The sequence below is a fragment of the Manis javanica genome, chromosome 3 (genome assembly GCF_040802235.1).
Source record: "Manis javanica isolate MJ-LG chromosome 3, MJ_LKY, whole genome shotgun sequence".
NCBI classification, from domain to species: domain Eukaryota; kingdom Metazoa; phylum Chordata; class Mammalia; order Pholidota; family Manidae; genus Manis; species Manis javanica.
Genome location: NC_133158.1, coordinates 46,470,182 through 46,493,034, shown reverse-complemented (window position 1 = coordinate 46,493,034; position 22,853 = coordinate 46,470,182). Strand labels below are relative to the sequence as shown.

General features: G+C 46.5%; 1 protein-coding gene across 1 annotated transcript in view; it reads right to left on the bottom strand.

The window, feature by feature from the left end:
• The window catches only part of KCNJ6 (potassium inwardly rectifying channel subfamily J member 6), a 270,068-nt gene that overhangs the window by 56,102 nt on the left and 191,113 nt on the right, over nt 1-22,853 (bottom strand). The window lies entirely within an intron of this gene.

Below are 22,853 nucleotides of genomic sequence, written 5' to 3'. Positions count from 1 at the left end.
AACTTGCTCAGGCAGGGTGTCTGAGGAGAGGCAAGCGCTTCTCTTCCCAGACAGCCCTCCCGTGGTCCCCAGCTTGCCAGGTGGGCTCTGGGGCCCTGATTAGGGCCCCCGTGGTGCGCTGGGTGTAACTCTTGGCTGGTCTTTGCACCACTTTCTACGTGCTCGCTTGGGCTGAGCCCGTGTGCCAGGAGCTGTTTCGTTTGCTGCTGTTACTGTGTCTAGGTGCTCAGTAAATGTTTGCACCAACGGGCATGCAAACCCCAAGGTCCTTTCCATTTGTCTGGAATTTCAGGGATGCTGGATATACCTCAGAGATTTAAATGCTGCACAGATTGAACCTCAGAGAGGAGGGAGTAAAGTTAGGGGGTGTTTCTCAGCGAGTGGCTGCGCTGTTATGGGCAACTGCCCGTCCGGCCCGCACACCGAGTCCGCGCTGTGCGGCCGCTGCAACGCTAGGTGGCGCTCGCTCTCGTGTGACTTTCAGGGCTGGTCAGGCAGCCCAGGTCGCTCTCTGGTCTCTGCTGACAGCGCTGGGGAAGAGCTCTGGCCGTCCCCGCGGACTGTCATCGCGAAGCGCGGTGACCACTTCAGCTGTGAGGTGCGCCTTAGTCCTAGGGTGCCCCCGCTCTGCCCCACCTGAGCAGAAGTTTCGAGAGGGTGTGGGATCAGAGCGGATGTCTGGACTGGGCTGACCACTAGCTGCTGACCCTGGAGTCTGTCGTGGGGTCCTTCCTTCTGGAAGGAAGATCAAATCCTTACGCAGACTCTTACTCATGACGTACTATTTGAAGGTTCACTCCCGATCAGTCTGTCTCTGTGTCACCCCCCATGCCAAAGGCCTATTGCTAGAGCCATCTTTGGGCCGAACGCCTTGCAGTCCCCCTGTGTGTGGGCGGCAGTGCACTCACCCTGCTGGCGTGTTTGTCAGATCTCCTAACCGTGCCTGGCCCTTGGCCCCTCACGTGAGGCGCCCGGGCCCAGCAGCGCCAGCCTCCCCTGGCAGCTGGTTGGAAATGCAGATCCCAGATCTGTGAATCAGAGCCTGCATTTTAGCACCATGTCCTGGTGCTCTGTGGGTACCTGAAAGCTTGGCCCTTGCTGGCAAAGGACGGATGGGAGGGCCCGTGGTCTGAGGGCACCAAGCAAGGTCTGTAAGGCCCAGGCCGGGGGACCTGACTGTGGGTCAGAGGCTGAGAGGGAGCCATGTGGGGTCTTCTCCAGGAGATGGTCCTGCCATGGGTCAAGTGTGTGTCCTGTGACCTCAAGGCACAGCTGGTTGGGAGGCAAGGTCGGCCCCAAGCTCCTGAGGGTGGGCTGTTGGCCCTGCCCTCCTGCCCTCCTGCCCTCCTGCCCTTTGCTCTCCATGTTTACCGCTCAGAGCCTATGCGGGTAAATTGTGGAATGAAGCGTGAACGCAGACAGACAATCCCAGTGCCCGGCGGGGTGGAGCGGAGCCTGAGGGTGTGGCATGTTCCCTGGTGCTGGGCACCTGGGCCTTCCTGAGGGTGCTGGCATGCTGGTGAAGGGGCCGTGCCCGGGGTGGCCCGCTGGGGACTCACAAGTGACTGAAGAAAGTAATGGGAAAGCAGAGGGATGGACGTTCCTACTGGAGCTGTGGTTCTCAGCAGGCAGCTTTGTCCCTCTGGGGACACTGGCCACGTCTAGAGACTCTTGTGAATGCAACAGCTGGAGAGGGTGGCTGCTGGCAGCTAGAGGGCAGAGCCAGGGAGGCTGCTGGGAAACATCGTATGAGGCACAGGACAGTCCCACAACAAAGAACCCCTGAGAGGCAGCGGTGCTGAGGTTGAAGAGCTGTGTGAAAAAGCAGAGAGGCGCTGCACCCCCTGCATGACCCCCAGTGCTGGGGCCTGGGGCCTTGTCAGGGGTGACCGCATCTCTGTCCCAGCTGACTGTGAGGACAGGACTCCTGGCCAGGCTGAGGCTGCACTCAGGAGCTCTAACTGTCCAGGGGAAGAAACCCGTGATAGGTTCACGCGCCTCTCCCCAGATGCCAGGTCCTGGCGGAGCCACTGCACTGCTGGCCTTGGACTATTGCCTCTGACTGCAGGACTGCTCCTTCTGTGGCTTAAGGCAAGCCCTGCCTGCGGCAGTGCGACAGGCTTGGGGCGGGGAGGGGAAGGACTGTGAACACAGCCCCAGAGACGATGGCTTTCCACGCAACAACTCAGGGCTAGGTGCCAGCCCCCCCACCCCTTATCCTGCCGACACTGGGCGTGTGCAGCCCCTCTGTCCCACCCAGATAGCAACTTGGCTAAGAGAGTTTATTTTTAATCCTTTGGGGGAAAGACAATAAAAGCAATCTCAAAGAGCTTTATTTTGCTCAAGAGAACCAAATCTTTGGGTTTGCAAAATAGTGGTAGTTTTACTTGCCCCTTTCTTTCTTCCTCCTGCCCTTTTGTTGTCTGTGCTACAAATTTGTGCTTTGTCTTTCATATGGTGTTACCCTGATTAGGCTATTTTCCATAATATTTTTCTTTAGTACATTTATCCAGAATCTATAGTTAATCTTATTTTTATTTGACTATGATAGCCCATGAGATTAGGAATGGTATCTCTCCACCCATCCATCCACCCACCTACTACCCATAGACCAACCCACCCAACCATCCATCCATACATCCATTCACCCATCCATCCACTCATCTGTCTACCTACCCATTCACCTATTCATCAACCCATTCATCTACTCACCCACCCAGCCAGCAATCCATCCATTCATCTGTTCATCCACTACATATCAGCAAACAATTGGAGTGCCTGCTGCCTGCTCAGCCCACAGGTCTTCCTCTTATGGAAATATCCTTCTACTGGAGGCTAGAAATTCAGAATACAAAGTGTTAAGTGCAATTTGGCTGGTATATACCAAAGTTCTGTGGGATCAGAGAGAAGCTGCTGGCTAACTTGTGGGGTATATAGGAAGGTCTCGAAGAGGAGGGGTCTCATCAGGAAATCCTTGGAGAATGAGTGGGAAGCATTGGGACCAGCATTTACCTAGAGGAAGCAGCTAGTGAGTGGCTCATTGGGCTGAGGAAGGGATAGCTGAAGAGATAGTAGGGGAAAGAGATGATCTGGGGCAGGTAAGTTTGGTCTACATTGTGAACAGTCTTCAATGACATACCAAGGACTTTGCATTGACTCTTGCAGATAGTGGGGAGCTATTGAAAATCTGAAGGGGTGAATGTGTGGTCAGCATTGTGTTTTAGATAAATGCCTTTGGGAACAGTAATGGTTGGTTGGGAACTGTGGCTTCTCCACAGCAAAATTACAGAGAGGAGGAGACGCACTCTTGTGTCTTAAAATTCTCTGGGAGGTTTAGAAATCTCTCTTCTGGCGTCCTAGGCTTGTTGTACAATTCCTGGCAATACCCAGAAAGCCTCCATAATAGGCAGTGGTGCCTGGCCCTTGAAGGGAGGACTATGTCCAGCACAAAGTTTTGTACATATGGTTGAGAGACCCACGTTTTCCAGTAAACTCAGCGATCATGACCCTCCAGCACCTTTCACCTGTCCCCCCCGCCCCATACCTGAAGCTCTGTAACTACTCCAGTCTCCAAGTTATGAGTAAGTCCTAAGATCTACTGTACAGCGCAGAGCCTACAGTTAAAAATACTGCATTCTATACTTAAACACTTGCCAAGAGGGTATATCTAAGAGGTATCCCACTGCCTAAGCCCCAGAACAGCTGACCAGCCAACTCTGGGCTGCATCTGGCCATCATCAAAACCTGGGGGATCCATACTGTGATGGCTCATTGTATGCATCAACTTGACTGGGCCCTGGGGAGCCCCGATATGTGGTCAAACATTATTCTGGGTTGGTGAGGGTGTTTCTGGGTAAGATTAATATTTGAATTGTAGACTGAGTAAAGCAGAGTGTCTGGTCCAGTCCATTGAACAGAAAGGCCTGGACAGAACAGAAAGGTGGAGGAAGGGAGCATTTGCTCCCCCTGCCTGACTGTCCTCAAGTGTAGACATTGGTCTTCTATCTTCAGACTTGGATTTGGACTGGAATTATGCTATTGATTCTCCTGGGTCTCCAGCTTGCTGACTGCAGATTTTGGGTCTTCTCAGCCTCCATTATCATGTGAGCCAATTCCTTATAATACATTTCTTTATTTATGTTTTATATCTATATCTATCTCCAACCCCTAGAGCTGACGGCATGGTTTCTAACAAATCTTCAGAAATCTCTTGGGTATCAAGGAGTTCAGACCACATGGCCCCAGTCAGAAGTAATAATGCCAAGGCCCACATGCCCTCAGTTCTCTAACTCTCCAAGGGTGGAGAGTTCTCATGCTTTACCTTTCTCGGCATTTTTGATTTGATGCCGACAACATGAGACTCTCAGATTGGGAGAGGGAATTCCCGAGGCATAGGCATGGCTGACGTTACCTAATGAATCAAGAAGATTGAGAAATAGCTGGATGGTAACTGCTAACTCACTAAGCTTCTCTTCCTCTTCTCTGGATAGTTCTTGTGTGGGTTTCAGTCTGAGAGGAGAGTGACATGCTTATTGGGGAATGAGCACAGGATCTGTCCTGGGCCGAATGTAAACTGTGGTTTGATCAGGAGCCCCGGCAGGTGTGTGCGCGTCCTGCTGGCTTCCCTCTGGTCTGTGCTGACGGCTTGCTTCCTGAGGACTGTCTGCCCTGAGTCAGATTCTTCATATGTTTTTTCTTTCCAAAAGGAAAAACAAGAGTAATGTTTTCTCATCTGGCTGTTCATTAGACTTTCTGTCTGTGAATGTATATGTGGCTGGCGAATTACGCTAGGAGAGTTACCCACAACAAAAACAACAGACAAGAGGAGGGGGGCAAGGGGAGTGACCCAAACCCAAAGTTTCTGGAAGGTCTGGGCTCTGGCAGCCACCTTGACCCACGGAGAACACCCACAGTGGGGTTCTTCTGCAGTTTGATGTCAGGGTATGGGGAGTGGCCTTGGATACTATTGAAGGGCATGTGCTCCGTTTCTTTATGAAAGGGAGAGAGGTCTGCTATGTCCACATGCTGAGGGTGGCCTTGACCTGCCACGTCCTGAGGGTTCCTTCATTCCACAAATATGATTTGTTTCTGTGGTCTCTGAGGACACAGCAGAACATGAGGGTTAATTGGAGGGATGGTGTATTAATTTCCTGCGGCTGCTGTAACAAATTTTCACAAACTGGGTGGCTTAAAATGGCAGAAATGTACCTCCTCCTTCTGGAGGCCAGAAGTCAGAAATCAAGTTATCAGCAGGGCTTGTGCCCTCTGAAAGCTCTGGGGGGATTCCTTCCTGCCTCCCCAGCTGCTGGTGCTCCCTGGCTGTTGGCTGCATCCTCCCGTCTCTGCCTCTGTCTTCATGGGGACTACTCTCTGGGTTGGTGTCTTCTCTTTTGTCCCTTATAAGGGTCCTTGTCACAGGTCTTAGGGACTAGCTGGGTAACCCAGGATGATTTCACCATGAGATCCTTGATTATGCCTGCAAAGACCCTTGTTCCAATACAGTCACGTTCAGTCTAGGGCTTAGAACCTGAGCATGTCTTTCTGGAGGCCATCCATCAACCCACTACAGATGGGTCGGTGCCTGAGCATTGAGCAGAGTGGCCCTTGGTTGACCTAAGAACTACTGAAGAATGCTCTACCCACCCCCAGGCTGCTGGGGATGTGCTACAAGCCCAGCAGGTTCCATGAGCTCTGGGGTGATGGGGAACAAAGGCAGGGCTGCCTCGGAAAGCAGTAGGCCCCCAGGTGCTTGGCCAAATCAGAACTCTGACGCTCAGACACGCCTTTGTTTTCCCAAGTAGATCCAGCTTGCTCCCACCCACTGCTCTCAGTCTCTGGCACCCAGCGAGGGGAGCATTCCTGGAAAAGCCTGTCCCCTGAATTATATTACCATCCTGATTTACATTATAATTTCTTAGGCTGTGTATTTCCAGAGATGAGGGGGAATTTGGCTACAAGATATCACCAAAAACTCACACATAAGCACAAAACAAGCCTGAAAAAAAAATCATATTTGCAGAAAAAGATGGAGCCAATGTTTTAAATGTGGATTATCTGGTGACAGAAATGGCTGTGGATGCCAGTGCCATGTGGCAGTTGAGAAGCCCCTGCTCCTGGAGGGGTTTTCAAGGCTCCTGCTTTTTAAAAACAGCATTTATAGGGAGTAGTTTTGAATAAATCCTTCTTCAGGGCTCCCTGAAACTATCATCTTTTTCCTCCCCCTCTTCCACCTTCTCTCAAAGCTTTGGCTTCCCTACAGTTTTATTAGCACATTGCAGATAACATGTCCCAGCTGAGGAACCAGATGCACTGGCTCTTTAAGGTCCGAAGGGTCTGTTTTCCCAGCTCAGCAGGTTTGTTTGTTTGCAGCATGAGGAAAAGAAAGTGCAAAGCCTCTGTATCACAGCCAAGCCCAGGGTGTGGGATGGGCAGAGTTTTGGGGTGGCCGTTGAGTGGCCAGGGATGCAAAGGGGCCTGGACCTGGGGCCAGGGTTCCTCCCTGCTGTTTGAGAGGGGAAGGGACCAGTACTTGGGTAGGTGGGGTCCAGTGAGCTGGCCGCTTGCAGTGCCACAGTGTGCGGGGCAGGCGGAAGCGAGGCCCCGGTGCATCACCGGTGGCCTGGGATGCATAGTGGCCGTGCCTGCGAGGCTGACCTACACGGAGGTCACAGAGATGCTCTGCATTGCACTGTCTCCATCAGCAAGCAGCCCCAGTCATAAACAGGAAGTCACAAAACTTTCCTTACAGTTGTTGCATGAGTTTGCAAGGCTGCCATAACAAGGCACCAACTGGACAGGCTTAGCAAGGGAATTGTGTTGTCTCACAGCTCGGGAGGCTGCAAGCTGGGCATCAGGGTGGTGGCGATTGGGCTCCTCCTGAGGCCCTGAATCTGTCCCAGGCCCCCCTCCTGGCTCTGGTCATTTGCGGCAGTCTTGCTTGGGTTCTGTTGCGATCCCCTGACCCTTCATCTTCCCGAGGCGTTCTCCCTGAGCATGAGGCTGTGTCCAAATTCCCCCTTTTCACAAGGATGGCAGCCATGTTGGATTAGGGCCACCCTACTCTAGTGTGACCTCTTCTTAGATAACTACATCTGCAATGACCCTGTTTCCAAATAAGGCCATCTTCTTTGCCAGGTGTTAGGATTTCACCATGTGAATTTTGGGAGATACAATTCAGTAATGACAATTGTGAAAACTTGTGCTGGCATGGGTGACTTATGGGAGCTGAGACCGACATTGGAAATGGTCACCAGTACCCAAAGTTCAGGAATAATCACTGACTTTTGTCTTCTCTTGCTGAAGGGGTTGGACAAAATCACCAAGTGTGAAGCTGAGGAGCATCAAGTCAGTGGACAGTGTCAGGACAATCAGCTGGCCATTCAGAGCAAAGTATAAGCTAGCTGCCCATCTGAGGACAGCTGGACGGAAGTTCTCAATCTAAAAGTTTAACTGTTAAAAAACAGAGCAGAATTATTTTATGTTGATAGTCTAGGAATAGGGAAGGCCTATTCCTATGACATCAACTACTCCTATATTCCTGAAACATAAACATCACTGGCCCATAAAACTCAGATCTCAGAAAGGAAAATATTGATGTTACACTACACAAAATAAAAATATTCTGCAGGCAAAAGATACAAAACAGTAAAACTGCAATTAACCAAGAATACCATGAGATAAAGGACAGACTATGAAAAATATCTGTAAAACATAACTGATAAAGGGCTGATTTTCTGTGTATAGAACAAGCCTTTCCAAATCAATAAGAAAAAAGCTAAAAATCCATTAGAAAAATGGGCAAAGGGTAGAAAAGGAAACACCAATAAATATATGAAAAGATGCTCAACTATACCCTAAGAAATGTAATGACATTTAGTTTTTCCCTTATCCTACCGGTGAAGACGAATGAGTCGTTCATATGCTGTGTGGATGAAACTGTGCACAAGGCCCGCTTCCCTCTGAAGGCAGGATTATAAATTGACAATCCTTCATAGGGCAATTTGGCAATATCTTTAAAAGCAAAACACGCATATCCCCGTTTATCCCATCAGTCTTACTTCTAAGAATCTATCCTAAGAAAATCAAAGAGGTTCCTTACAGTGTTATTTGTAATAGAAAATATGCAGGAAGCTATCTAAATATTCATCAGTTGAGCACTAGTTATATAATCATAATCCATAAAATGGGATATTATGTTGCAGTTTGAAAGAATACGTTAATGTATTAATGAAGATTTATAATTTATATTACATTTAAAAAAAGTAACTAACGGGCAAAAACGCATACTCCCATTTGTGTAACAAAACATAAATATGCATCAATGCATGTGCACATGGGTTTTAATAAGTATCAAACATTTCTGGAAGACATACAAGCGACTGTGAGCTGTGAATCTCACCCAGCAGAGAGACCAGAGAATAGAGGACAGGAAGGGCTGTATCTTTAGTGTATATTCTTTAATGCTGTTTGAGTTTCTGAACATGTGCAAGTATTATTTTTAATGTAAAAACATCAAAATTACAATAAAAAATGAGGAACAAGAAATTGATTCTTTTCTGGCAATAAAAGGTTTTGTTCTGGGCTAGTCTTAAATGCTTTCCCTTAATTTGCAGTTGAGGACAGTGACAGGGAAAATTTAACTGCTTTAGACTGAAGCAAATAAATGGAGATTCATCACCCAAGTCAAATAGGCTATGCAGGTGGAGGATTAAGGTGGCTATTTTTTGGGGAGAAAAGAGCTACAATGATTTTTAAAAATATGTCTTGATGCTGGTGTTTCTTACTTGTGACCTGCACATGTCCCCATCTTGTGTTAGAAGCTCATCAGGACCTGAGCATGGACATGGACCTATGGGCATGGCACTCTCAGCACCCATAGGCTTGGAACTCGGCGCACCCAGGTGTTGGGACACAGATGTGATAGGGAAGGAGGCAGGAGTGTGAAAAAGAGGGTTGGGGCAGTGGTGGGCGGCCTGAGGCAAAACCTAGAGCACGCCCATAGGAAAGGCATGCACATGCAAGTTCCTAAAAAGTATTCTGCCAGATGAAGCTGGTTTCCGAGGAAAGTGCCGCCCAGAGAGACTCATGTGGTGCCACAGCTGGCTGGAGCCTGTGCTGCTACAGGAGCTCTCCCCTAAACCGTGCAGTCCTCCCGCTGCTCAGACCCTGGTCCTGCCCCACTCTCCTCCTCCTCCCCCGGCCTCTAGGAGCTGGGAAGCAAGGTGGCTGGCAGAGCTGTCGCTGCATGCTCACTCCAGGACTGGGATAGCTGCACCCCAGGCTCCCAGAGGGAAGGATGCTGGGAGTATCCTGCTAAAACACAGGGAGGCCCCATGCGCTGAGAGTGCCATTTGCTCCCACCACTTAAAGTAATGGCCCCAGGCCCTTAGAGGTGCTTCAGATGCTGGCTCAGGTTTGAACAGTGGGACAGAAATGTCCTCATTTGGGACAGCCCTGGCTGGGGAAACTGGCTGCTGGAAGCATGGAAGGCTAAGAGTTGGGCCCTGATCAGTATCTCAGCAACATGGATTATATGCCACACAATGGATTTTCCAGATGACTGAGATTTTTCCCTTTAAGTTGCATTATAAATAAACAAACACTCAGGTGAGGCCAGAAATCTTTCTAGGTTATGGTAAACATTTCTCTTTCTTGACAAGAGGACTACATCTAGTGTAATTTAAGTTCTTCATGTTTCTATGCTGGCTTGCTGAAACCTCAAATATTGTGCTTCCCTCCAGGGCAGACCTGATCCCAGGAGGCTAGAAGGCAGGTAGGAACTTGGCTTCTCTCATAAATGGCTCCAGACAGCTACATGTTTGGGCTTTTTCATTTGTTATATGGCTCTGGGCTTTTTTCATTCCCTGCCAGACTCAACTCTCACTGCTTCCAATGTGCCAGCTTTTAGCAGACCCATCTCCTCCTTTATTTCCTGCTTCTGGTCTACTCTGGTCTGGGAATCCATTCAGTGGAGCTTGTTAGAATTTTTTTCTTAGAAAAAAGAAAAAAACAAGCTCTGCTTACTTCTTTTTGTCCCTGTATACCGTGTTACATGCATGATGTTTAGTGAATGTGGTATCTTCTGTGGTTGCATTTCTCACCCCTCGCTTTGGGGTTCTTAGTTGTGTTCTTGAATCTAGATGGATCAAGTTGCCAGATAAACAAGTGCCAGATGATTGAAGAGTCTCTTTGTTTTATTTATAGCATGTTCAATGATTCTGGAGATGTAAATTGTTTTTTTTGCTCACTGAGTCCTACCACCCATAATGGAAGGTGTCCCTGTTGTCTGACTTGTTTCAAGTATAAAACATCTGAATGAGTGTACAGACCTCTCTAGTCTTTGGTTTAGCTGATTATTTTGGTAAGGGATTGGCAGACAGGTATTTTTTCTTAGAAAGGTAATTTTAGAATTAAAGTATTCTAACAAATCTGAATCATATGTGATGGGCTCCCAGCTCCTCATGTTGATATTCAACCTAAGAAAGCATTGGCAGCTAATAACGAAGATGAGCACTTTTTCTAACTTGGCAGTTTTAGATTTTTGAACCATCTGTTGTTTTACAGGTGAGTAGAACCTCTGATCACTAGAGATAAATGAGTATTTTAAAGGCAACTTTTTTTTCTCTATCTAAAATATTTTCTTTTATAATATCTCATTTAATAATCATCAAAAGCAAGCCAGGCAAGTATTATTCCCTCTCAACAGATAAAGGAACTGGGGTCCAGGTAAACCAGAGTTTTGGTCTAGGACATGGCTAATGAGCAGCAGGGTCAGGATATGAGCATATCTTCTGATCACAAGTGTAAGGTGACAAATACGCCTTCATTTGTCAGCCTAATGGAGCATGTACAATAACCCACTGCTGGTGGCCAGGGCTCTCCCTGACCCAACTTTTGTTGATTCCTCCGAAGAATACTTTTCCTAATGAGGCCCTGACCTTTAGACTTCTGTGTCTTCTTTGCATTGCCCAATTTTAGCAAAAGTCCTGCTAAATTGGTTTAACTAGACTCCCCCTGTTTCCATATCTGATCATCCTCAATGTCTGATTGGATTCCTTGTCTCCCACCATGCCCTAGGTGATGTCTGATCAGCCCGGCCTGCCTTCAGCAAGAGTCCTGTTAGGTCAGTTTAGCCTGAATGATCTGACCCCTGATGTTTCCTCTTAGTATTTTTCCATCCACCAACCTGCCCTCAACCCCAACCTCAGCCATCAGTATGTGGAATTGAGCCCAGTTCTATACTGCCATCTTTCTCCTATTGCAATAGTTTCTGATTAAAATCTGCTCTTACTGCTTAAACTACTGTTTGGTGCTGGTTTTTCTTTAACACTGGCAAGGTTTGTTCTGGGACATTGAATTCTAATGGCTAAAGATGTGAGGAAGAGGGATGCAGGTGTCAGACAAGATACCTGAGATTATTCATTAATGAGACCTGTCTGTGCAGATACTTGGCTGGAAACCAGGCTTGGTTGCTTAGTAAGTACTTTCTCTTAGCCCTACAGTTTTAGAAAAGGCATTTAATAGGCACAGTGACATAATGGGTGGAAGTGGTAGCTGAAATACCAGGTCCACAGAGATCATGACAGAGGTCAAATGGAAAAGTCTTTGAACATATATTTAGCTAATGTAATTCAATTGTAGTGAAGATATCATTAAATATATGCATTATGGATAAGCATAAATGTGTGTATATATGTAGTTGCATACATACATGTTTGTGTGTATGTGTACTATGTCTTTATCTATGTCTATCTCCATTTCTTGAAAGTACTCTTGAAGTGCAGGAGGGTGTGAGAAGTCCCATTTACAAAGGAACTTTCGGGATATAGAGCTTTTCAAAAGTGACCCTTTTCTAGTGGCTAGAACCCTAGTAATGAGGAAACTGTTGCTCTCTGGTCCTCTACCGTCCTTAGTGAGATGAAATCTGGATGGATTTTCTGCTCTAGAATCACTTCAAAATCAGGAATTTTAAAAGATCTGATGGGTCATAAGGGAGGAAGCATGGCAAGGAAACTGGCAGGCAGAGATGTCCCCTTTCACTTGCCCCTTCCAAGGGCTTCTGCCTCGGTTTTCTTTTTCCTTTTAAGGGGCTCAGTGTTCCCATCCTGTTGCTATCAAAGTCTCCCAAGAAGGGGAAATTCATAGCTCAGAGCGTATTTTTCAGGGTGTCATATATCCATCTATCCAACTGGCTCTTAGCCACGGTAGGCCCTTCATTCATCCCTCTCTTCTCCTTCCCTCCTTCTTCTCCTCCCTCTCAGGAATGAACAATCCATTCTAAGGAGAAGAAAACAGTTGCCACTGAGCGTCAGAACAAATGACAGACCTTCTTGGGCTGTTTACAGACTGAATCTCACATCTGATCATGAAAGACAAAGCTTAGGCTCTTACTTATATGCCAGACATCAGGAGCTGGGTAGGGGGCCCTGGGTGGGCTGAGCCTCCTTTCCTCACACCATTTAATTCACATTGCGACCTCCGGAGCTCCTGTCCATCCACGAGGCTGGCTTGGGTCTCAGGCTAAGAGTCAAAGGTTGGATCTCAGTGGCCAAGCCACCAGCTTATTCATCGTCAGTGGCCCATGCTGCTGTATCCTTAGGGAACTTAAATTTGGATCAACGATTTGGAAAGACGAAAGGCATCCCCTGCAATCAATAGTGCCTGTCCTTATAAAACCCTTTCCTTCTCAGTATAGTACTCGATAATTAAAATTGAATTTCCTCAACATATAATTACTTTAAAATATCTGTATACAGGAAAAGAAATTACCAATGACTGATTTGTATGTCATCATTATGAACCACCCTGTGTCCAGAAGTTTATCATTTTCCATTTATTATTGTCATTTTTTACATTCAAGGCTCTCTACAGCATGCACCTGACATTTCCCATTTGAAACCTGTTTGTTTGTAAAAGTTTAAAAACTGCCTAACACAAGACTTTTGGTAAAATGTCTGTCTGCATTGAAATAACTGGGCCCTCTGTGGGGTGAGTTTTTAACTTTAGCAACTGTGTATAGTGGAGCCACACGTCTTTGCGTTTATAATAGTTGTTGGTAGGATAAAAGGCTTTCACTGTAGGAATCTTAGGAAATCTCAAGAATTCAGAATTAGCCAAAGGCTTATGAATATTCTTCTGAATACTGAAGACAGTACCACAGTTACTCAGAATGGCACCTGGCCCAGTTATGAGCCAACGGCAACAGTCAGGGCATATGAATTTTTAAAAATCCATGGGGCCCTTCCTCTTCTAAACAGGAAATGGATCATATCCAAGCAAGAATCAAAGTAACATATTCATAAGAGAAGCTTCAGGTTACTTTTCATCCCCAGTAAGACTTTAAGGGGAAGGATGGGGATGGAGAATTGTGTCGTGGCTGAGAGGGCAGGTTGACTAGCCCACAGCCACCGGAGAGAAGCTGTCCAGGTGTGAGGTGTGGGGGCAGGGTCATTGCAAATCACACTTGCTAATCTGAAATTTCTGATTCTGCCTTCAATGTGGTGAAGAATTGGGAAGCCAAGTTGGGCTCTGACCACTTGCTTTGTGTGATTTGTAAGAAATCCAGCAGCAATTGTTGGAAGCTGGAAAGGGTTGAGACCCATCGGATGGGAGCTTCAGCCACATCTGACTTCCAAAGAGTTCTGCCCGGGCGTCCTGCTCTTTGCCAGATTCACAGTTTTGCTTCTGGCTGGAATGGCCTCCACGAACAGCTTCAGCCCACTGTGGGTTGCTCAGTTTTTGGCACGAGTCGGAACCTGATAATGTCAGTGGGGCGCTGTGAGAGATGGCCGGAGGCCCTTTGGCAGGGTGGCTAGTACAGTTACTAGCACACCTGCGTTTACCTGGAAAGCACAGTCATTAGAACTCCCGGGACCCCATAGGACACATTAAGTTAAATAGCAGTGGCATCATGAATGTATTCATTCATTTAATGAGCTTTTGCTTTGATCCACCACTGCAGATCAAACACCTCTTTTGAGATGTTTTGCTGTATAATTTAAAAAAGATTTCTCTAACCTCACCTGATTGCCCATTCAGGCAATTTTTGATGAAGTTGAATTCTAACACACTTTGACAGTCCCTTGGTGTCAGTGGCAATGGAATTTGATACATGTCCACTTCCAGAGATTAAAAAAACATTGAGTGGCCCCCACATTTCCATTTAATTTTTGTGTTTCAACTTCCTCTCCTTCTCCTTTTGAGAAATAAATGCAGTGCACTTTCCTTTCCTTTCAGAATAATTTTCGAGGAGCAACATATGGGGTTTGAATTTTGTTTAAAGCTCCTTGGTTTTCAGTAGACAGAAGAGAAAGTATAATCTCTTCAGCTGTACCAACCCCAGTTCCCACACTTATTGGTTTCAAGAATAATGTCCCTGTCCGTGAGTCCCATTTTAGTAGAAAAGTCTGGAACATGATGGGAATGTGGGGACCAATACAAATATACTACTTTTTCGTGGTTCTGGTGGGACTTTGGGACCCGGAGGCTAAGGCCTTCCCTCTCTCTGAAATACAGAGTTGAGATGCTGGCTTTGGAGATGATAAGGAAGGGGGCAGAGCAGCTCCAATTCACTTTCAAAGAGACATACAGTATTGACAACCTGACCTCTGAGAAACAGGTCTCCTGTTGAAGCCCACAGTCACCCAGGGACGTGCCAAGGAGCCATCTATTTAGCCCAAAAGTCTGAAGTCTCTTCCCTCAAATAAATGGTAACTTAGTTAAAAATAGAATTGAAGAGCTGGATTAGATGTGTGAAGTTTTACTCTTAATACAAATACTGAGAAGGGATAGCTTTTCATACAAGTTTTTATTTGTGTTGTAAATCACGACAGTGAAATTAATTCTGTAAGCAACCTTGTGAACAGTTTCACTAGTAACTAGCCACACTCTATTTATGTCCCGTTTCTCCAGCTTTTATTAAAAGGGTTAATGTGTAGATGGAAACACGCCTGTGATACTTTCCATTTTGGCAGCGGGAATTCAATAACATTAATCCAATTTAGAAATCTATCAGATCCACTATTTAAATGTCATCATTTTTTCTTCTGAAATAGATGGTACTGAGTGTTTCAGTTGTAGGTATTTTCTTGCTTCTTGAAGACAGAATTGATGTATGAAGATAGAAATGACTAGTGCAGTGACATATAGGCAGGGGTACAGGTAAATACTGTTGCCTTCTGATTAATGTTACCAAGTGGGAGATGATGTCTCTACTTCCTCTTTGACAAGGAGGTGGCTCTAAAAAGGAGCATGTGGTCTGGCCTGTGGCATGGATCCTGGGTGAGGGCATGGAAACAACACGCACAGTCCACATGGCCAAGCCCCTTGGGCAAGAAGCAGGTCTGAGGGGAGCCAGGCAAAGAGGGCTGCGTGGCCTGGGGCAGGACAGGCGAGAGCAGGCCACCATATGGGTGAGAGGGAGCTCTGCATGGGCACTCGGGCCTTCCTGGTGGGCAGGCACTTGCCCTGAAAACCCAGAGCCCCCCAAATGGGCTGGAGGGATTATGGAACAGCGGGTGGCATAGCACAACTGGTGATGCAAAAGGAATCAGTATGTAATTTTGGAATAAAGGCAGAAAGACTATTGGATGAGCTGGTACAGAGCTCCCCAGATGTGCAGATGAACAATGTTGTGCTGTGCCAGCTCCTGCCAGCAGTGGCCTGCTGGTATAGAGAAGCTTCCAGCAGAAGAAAGGTCCAAGCTGGGGGACAGATATGATTTGCCCTGGACTCCACCTTGGGGAGCCATGTGCCTTCAGGCTTTTCCTGAAGGCGCTTTCTGCAAAGAAGACACCCACAATGCCCTGTATGCTTCCTGTAGGTGGTTCTCACAGGACAACAATGTGGCACCTTTGCATAGACTCTAGACCTTCCCTTCTTGGATGGCTCTTTGAGCAGCAAGTTCAGGTGCTCCAAAGAAAGAGAGAAGGGTGTGGCTAGCTTTGGGGAAGAGATGATGGAGCATGTTATGGTTATGGAACTTCCTGGTTATGGAAAAATGAGCCATGTTTCAGTGCATTTTGCTTTACCTAATATTAGATAAGGCACCGTTAATCGGGTTGCAGGTGTGGCCCCTATTCTATCTCAGCTGCAGAATGGTGGGCTCTCCATGAGCAGGGTCAGGGCAGAGTGGGGAATTCCTGTGGAGGCTGCAGATTCTAATGAAGGAGGCGAACAGCACTTATCATGACTCTGATTTGGTCCACAAACGATAGAAGCAGTTTGCATAGTGTTACAGACTGAATCAGGTTCCCCCGAATTCATAAGCCAAGCCCTAAGCCCCAGTGTGACTATACTTGGAGACCGGGCCTATTCAAGGGCAATAAAAGTTAATTAAACGAGGTCATGGGATGAGGCCTTGTCCAGTAGGACTGTTGTCCTTTTGAGAAGAGGAGGGGAGTTCTCTCTCTGAGCACAGAAATGGAAAGGCCACGTGAAGACGTAGGGAGAAGGTGGCCATCTGCAAATCAGGAGAGAGCTCTTACCAGAAGCCAAATCTGCCACCATGTTGATCTGGGATTTCCAGCCTCCAAAACTATAAGAAAATAAATACCTGTTGCTTATGCACCCCAGCCTGTGGCATTTTTTTATGGCAGCCCTAGACAACTAGTACATATAGCATATAAACAGCTACCATCTTGATGGCAGTGATGTGATGGAGAGAGAACCACTGAGTTTGGGGTCATAAAAAGCATTATGAAAATTATGAAAACCACACTGACGTGCAGCCCTGAAGATGCACCACAAATACGGTTCTAAGTGTTACTGCACCCGCAAGACCTGGTTAGGTACAGAATTTACAGCAGCCATCGCATAAAAGGAAATCAATTGCAAAGCAAAGTCCAGTTGTACTTTGTGCTATGACAAGAAATTCCTCCAAGAGCTGTAGTGAGGTGGTGGGCTGTGCGCTGTAGTCACCACCACCTGCCCCCAGACCTGGGGTCGGTGCCACTCCATGCACTTCCACAGAAACCTTCTGCAGGGTCATTCTTCGCTTGTCTGCTGGGTGTGAAAGCTGGGCTTTAGACCGTCTGGAGGAATTCAGGGAACGTGTGACTGCATGCAGGTCTCCCATATGTTTCACTCCAGACCAACTTTTTGATAAATACTGAGGGTCATGATCATGGGATTTCTCCCTGACAAGTCCCTGGAGGGCAGTGTTTTTGAGATACTGGTTTAGTTCAGATTTGCATACTTAGCAGTGGAGCTGGGGGAGAGCTGACCTTCCCTTTTGTAATTGGAACAGCCTAATATGGATATTTGCTCTGTACACCTGCTGCCCAGGTCTTGGCTTCTAAAGACCATTCTCCACTAAAAGTAATGAGGAATCTTTGCAGTAATGTCTGACTTCATAGCAGGGACTGGAAAATTACCAGATGAGCCTAGAACATCTTTTTGTGCCATAAAGGAAGGAAGAGCACAAAAAATGATGGGGATACGTTCAAAGGACAAGAATCCTGTGTGACAGGGATCCCACTGGCCAAATCTGGGATAACTGGAGCATCACAAATAAATACTGATAGTAGCAGATTGAATAAAATAAGACCCAATGAGTCCACATTGACATAAATAGATAAGTAAGGGAATGAAAAAAGTTCTTCCTTATGGCTGAAAATCAACACACAAATGTAGAAAGAATGGTGGACTTAGAAACATCGCCATTTGGTAACAATCCTAGTCATAGTTGATATAGCTAAGAATCAATGGATGTTAAAATGAAATTTTGAGGAAGAACAGGATATTTACATCATCTCAAAATATCTCAAAGTATCTATCCAAAAGACATTTTTCACGAAGTGAAAAATAATAGGTGTGCAGAGGAGAAACCTGGCAGGCACCCCCTTAACCAGGGATTGAAGTTAGCACTGCCCAAGTTGGGAAAAACCAGCATCATGCACCTCCTGATATGATGTACTGAGAAGGACACAGTATCACTTCTGTTGTTTTCTTGTCAAAAGCGCAGAACCTGAATCTAATCATAAGGAAACATGAAAAACATCCAAATTGAGGGACATTCTGAAAAGTAAGCCGCCTATCCTTTTCAAAAAAGTACATGTCATGAAAGTCAATGGCAGACAGAAGGGCCTCACTGGACTGCAGGAGATTGAAATTGGCACAATCTGGATCGGTTCTACAGCTTGGATAACAGCATTGTGTCTATGTCAGTTTTCTGATTTTGATGTTCATGCTGTGGTTTTATAAGACTGTCTTCACATTTACAAAATACGCATTGAAGAACTTAGGGGTCAAGTGGCATCATGTGTACCATTTAGTTTCAAATGATTTTTAAAAAATCTCAAGTGCATACCCACATATATCTATGCTGGTATTTGTATCTAGATGTAGAGAAAATGATCAAACACATGTGATAAAATGTGGAAGATAATTCCTGCTGCCCTGATTGTGATGTAGTGTGGCTTAGAGGATCAATCTGAGGATCTGAAATGGGTTGGCCATATGGAGTGTCTATACCCAAATTACCAATACCAATTAATTAACCACACCCAGTTCTGGTCCTGACACTTGTCAAATTGTTGTCAAAGAACTCCTGGCATGGTTCAGCCCATAGGGACAGGCTAAGAGGGACCTTGACAGGTCCCTGAGCCATCAGCAACATACACTGCATCTTCATGTGCCCAGCATGGTGCCAAAGGGACGAGGAAGAGAGAAGACCAGAAGGTTAGGCTCGTAGCACCGTGTAGCTTAGAGTCTACCTGGGAGATGACGATGACGCTCAGGGGAGCAGGAGACAGTACAGGACCTGACCCAGGAGAGGAGACGACACAGGGCTGACTGCATCATGTGAGGGCCTCGCAGAGAGGGTGGTGCTTGTCAGGTATCAGGGGGTGTGTATGAGGTTTGGAGAATTCGGACTTGGGGGGAAAAGGAGCCACAGGATGCAGTGTGGAAAAGAGAACAAAAGTAATTCAGGAGTGAACCGGAGGCTTCCCGATGTGTGTTTCCTAGTGGAAATCCATTCTACGGAAATGATTTTTATTAAAGAAAGTTCCTATGTACTACAGCTACTCAAGAGTTTGTTATGATTATTTCTGGTCCAAGAACCTGTGATTAGATAGAAATACAACAAAGTATGTCTGTGGTCTTTGTGAGGTCTTCTCTCTACCACGTTTGGTTGGGTGAGTCCCTAGAAAGGTCGAACAGTATCACTTAGGGCCGTTCTGAATGACTGGAGGCATTTCCTATGAGTCTGTTAAGGATACCTTCTGCTGAGACTGTGTCCGGTAGGTGCCCAACAGAGGGAAGGATGGTGCTGTGTGGGTGTGTCCTTTTGGCGAGGACTGAGTGTCCTCATTGATGGCTGACCAGTGTACGTTCCACTTGGTCTGCCAGGAAAGTGGGGCTGGGGGCAGAGGGGAGTTTGGATGAAGAAAAGCCCTTTCAGGATGGAATGGAGTTTAGGGCTTTCAACCTCCAAATAAGTTGATGTTAACAATAAATGTTTCTTTGAAAAAGAGTGGCAAAACTTTCAGTAGTGGGAGTATTTTTCACCCAAAGGGAAACAGAACAAGCAAAAAAGGAAACAGGAGAGTTAGTGCAAACCCTTGTTAAACAAATGCTCACATCCTTTCATATTTTCTTTAAAACCTGATGTTAATAATAGTACTGTTTACTGCTGAATCTCTGCCTTGAACAGAAGTTCAATTTTAGCTCCCTCTCAAAGGTCAGGAAACCTCTGCTCCCTACTGTCTTCTCATTCTGGGGAATGCAGATGATTTCATCTTTCCTGGGTTGTGGCTGCTTCTCCTCCCCAGGGAGGGGTCTTGCTTGCTGCTGTCATGTGACAGTGAGTGTGCAAGCACATCTGAAGTGCAGTTCTAACTAGGAGCACAAGAGGAGAGAGCTCGCATCCCTGCTGCCCCACCTCCCCGTTTAAAATGTTCCCTTTACAGAGATTGTTTCATATTGTATTGTGTTGCAAAATTTGTTTTTATGTCAGTCCCATCATCTAAAACAGGGGAGAGCTAAAAGTGGTTTGGACATTTTTAAATGATTGGAAAAAAACCCAAAGAATATTTAAGGACATGTGAAAATTGTACATTTTATGGGGACACACCCACGCTCATTTGTGACCTGTGGCCTATGGGTCCTGTCACGCATGGCAGTAGAGTTCAGCAGTTGCAACAGAGACATTTCAAAATCTAAACTTTTTACTACCTGATTTTTACAGAGAACATTTTGTCAAACCTCTGCTCTAAGATTGAATTCCCTAAGGGCAGGACTGTGTTTTTCTAACTTTGCACAACGCCAGGCACATGGAAGTCTCTGGAAAATCTTTGTCCGCAGGCTGAGTACCCCTTATGGATTAGAAACCTAGACAAAGGGGTTGCCCTTTCCCATGTTTTGCTCTTCTGAGAGACTTGCTAGTTCCCTTGGCAGAGGGGAGGAAATTTGTCAGTGGAACCAGACAACCCCAGAAAGAAATCTCCATGCATGGGTTGAGGTGGTATGAAAGCTGTGAGGAACATTTGCTCAGGAGTCCAGTGTCCTGGCCCCAAAGTGTCTGCAGTGGACTAGACCTGCTGCAAGGGGGACGGGGATCTTTCTACCTGGCAGAGCATCCCGTGTGACTCCTGACTGAGTTCTGGGACAAGTTTGCCATCTGGATCTCTGCTTTAAACTCTCTGTATTTTCACTGGACAGAGTTTATAAGAGGTATGGTGAACATTGGTTGGGAAAAGAATCCTGCAGAATAAACAGGCTCTTTTAATAAAACATGTCTTTAATTTTTAAATTAAAAGGTACAGCAGCCCCATAGGGAAGGCAGATGTAGCCCTCGGTTCTTGGTGCCCCTGAGATACCATGGTGCTGGGAGGAAAGGAAATGCTTGAGAGAGTCTGAGACATATTTACAAAGGCCAAACATTGATTTTTAAAAAATAATCTATGTATTCTTTCCTTTTGCTGAGCACTCATCATGTGCCAGATTGTTCTAGTTGTTGGGAATAAAGAACAAGGGCATAATCCTTAACCTAAAAAATGTAGTCTGTTGGGGTACTCAGCCATGTGGTCAATCACCAAAATGCAATGGGCTCCATGAAGATTTGTAGAAACACAGGAAGGAGGACTCCTGAGCTTGCCAAGCAGTCAGGAAGGCTTCACAGAGGGGCAGCATTTGTGGGGAGGTTTGATGGGTAAGTAGGAGTTATCGAGAAGGTAAGTGGAGGAGGATATTCTAGGCAAAGATAACATCACAGCACATGTGCAGGCCAGAGGCAAAATAACTGATGGTGTGTTCAGGAATCCCAGAAGCATACTCACGCAGTAAAGCAGGTGACAGGGCACCTGGACAGGCAGCATGATTGAGACATGCAAAGGAGACTGGTCTTTATTCTTCAGCTACTCAAAAGCTACTGAGAATGTTTGAGCTGTGGAGTGAAGGGGTAGGATTTATCTGACAATCACAAGGGAGGGAATTACAAAAATGAGAGCCTTCAGGTAAGGAAGCTGGTATGGAAGCAGTGTTAATAATCCAGGGGGAAGGAGTGGTAGGTCTGAACCAGTGTAGTGGCCAAGACACTGGAGAGGAGAAGATGTTTGGTGACTAGTGAAAGGTACAGAGACGGAATGGACAAGCTTAGCCAGGGCTGCCACATATGGTTGTACAGGCTGTACACTGCACAATTCACTCCATCTTAGGGGTACCCATGTGTATACTCATTACATGAATTTCCCAGTAGATGGCAGTAGAGTGTCTGAGGAGGGATGCCTTCTCCTCATTTGCACAAAGGAGCCCTGTAGGCTAGCAGCAGCACAGGGCTTGGGGAAATGGGTGGGAGCGAGAGGGCTTCAGCAGCCAGGGGAGGGAGATCATATGAGGACAGCCAGGTTTCTGACCTGGGTAACTGGGAAACTAGCTGTTCCATTCACCAAGGTATGGAATACAAGAGAAGGGAAAGGCCTGAACTTAGGACAAGTTATATTTAAGGGACCTGAAAGCCACGTAGGTGGAGACATCCAGGATACAGTCAGCTGTCTGGGTCTGTAGCTCAGGAGGCAGGTGTGGGCTGGATCTGTGAGAACTCCTTGCACCCCTATAGGAGTTGATGCCAAGAGGCACGGACGGGTTGCTTTGGAAGGATGTGCAGAAGGAAGTGATCAGGACCCAGGACAGAGCCCTGGAGACCCACGGAGATTTTCAGTGGTGGGTAGCAGGAGGGAGGCTTGAAGGAGACCAAGTAAGGGTGGTTGGAAGTGGTTTCCTGAGTGAGTCCCAATGTCATGAGGTAGAGGCTTCAGACTGACCAAGACCAGGTTGATTTTTTTTTTCTCACAATTTAAAATGACCTAAACTTTGTCTTGTGCTTAAGGACCAAGGAACTGTTCTGGGTCCAGGACAAGGTACTGTTCCTATGGAGCTTTTGTTCTAATTGTTATCAAATGAGTCAACAAGAAAATGTCAGCTGGTGACAAGTTCCACACGGTGTGGCGGATGCACTTTGATTGGAAACTGGTCTCTGTCTGATGGTTAGAGGAGACCTCCCTGTGCAAGAGCTCCATGCTCAGACTGGGAATCCACGTGGCTGCAGCACGGCGAGTCAGGTGGGAAAGCAGCTGGGTGTAAAAGCAGACAGGCTGGGGCCAGGCCAGAAGGGCCTTGTACACCATGCCAGGGAATCTGGATTTTCTACATGCAGTGGGAATCCAGTGCAGGGATCTGAGCAGGGGAATGACTGGCTCAGGTTTACATTTTATATTAGAACTTTGGCTGCTGTGTGCATAATGAACTTTTGTAAGGTGGTCACATTAAAAGCAGGAGACTGAGTGTGATTGCCTCTACATTATGACAAATTAATCTGGCGGGTAGCCATAGAGATAGACATGTTTTGGAAGTCT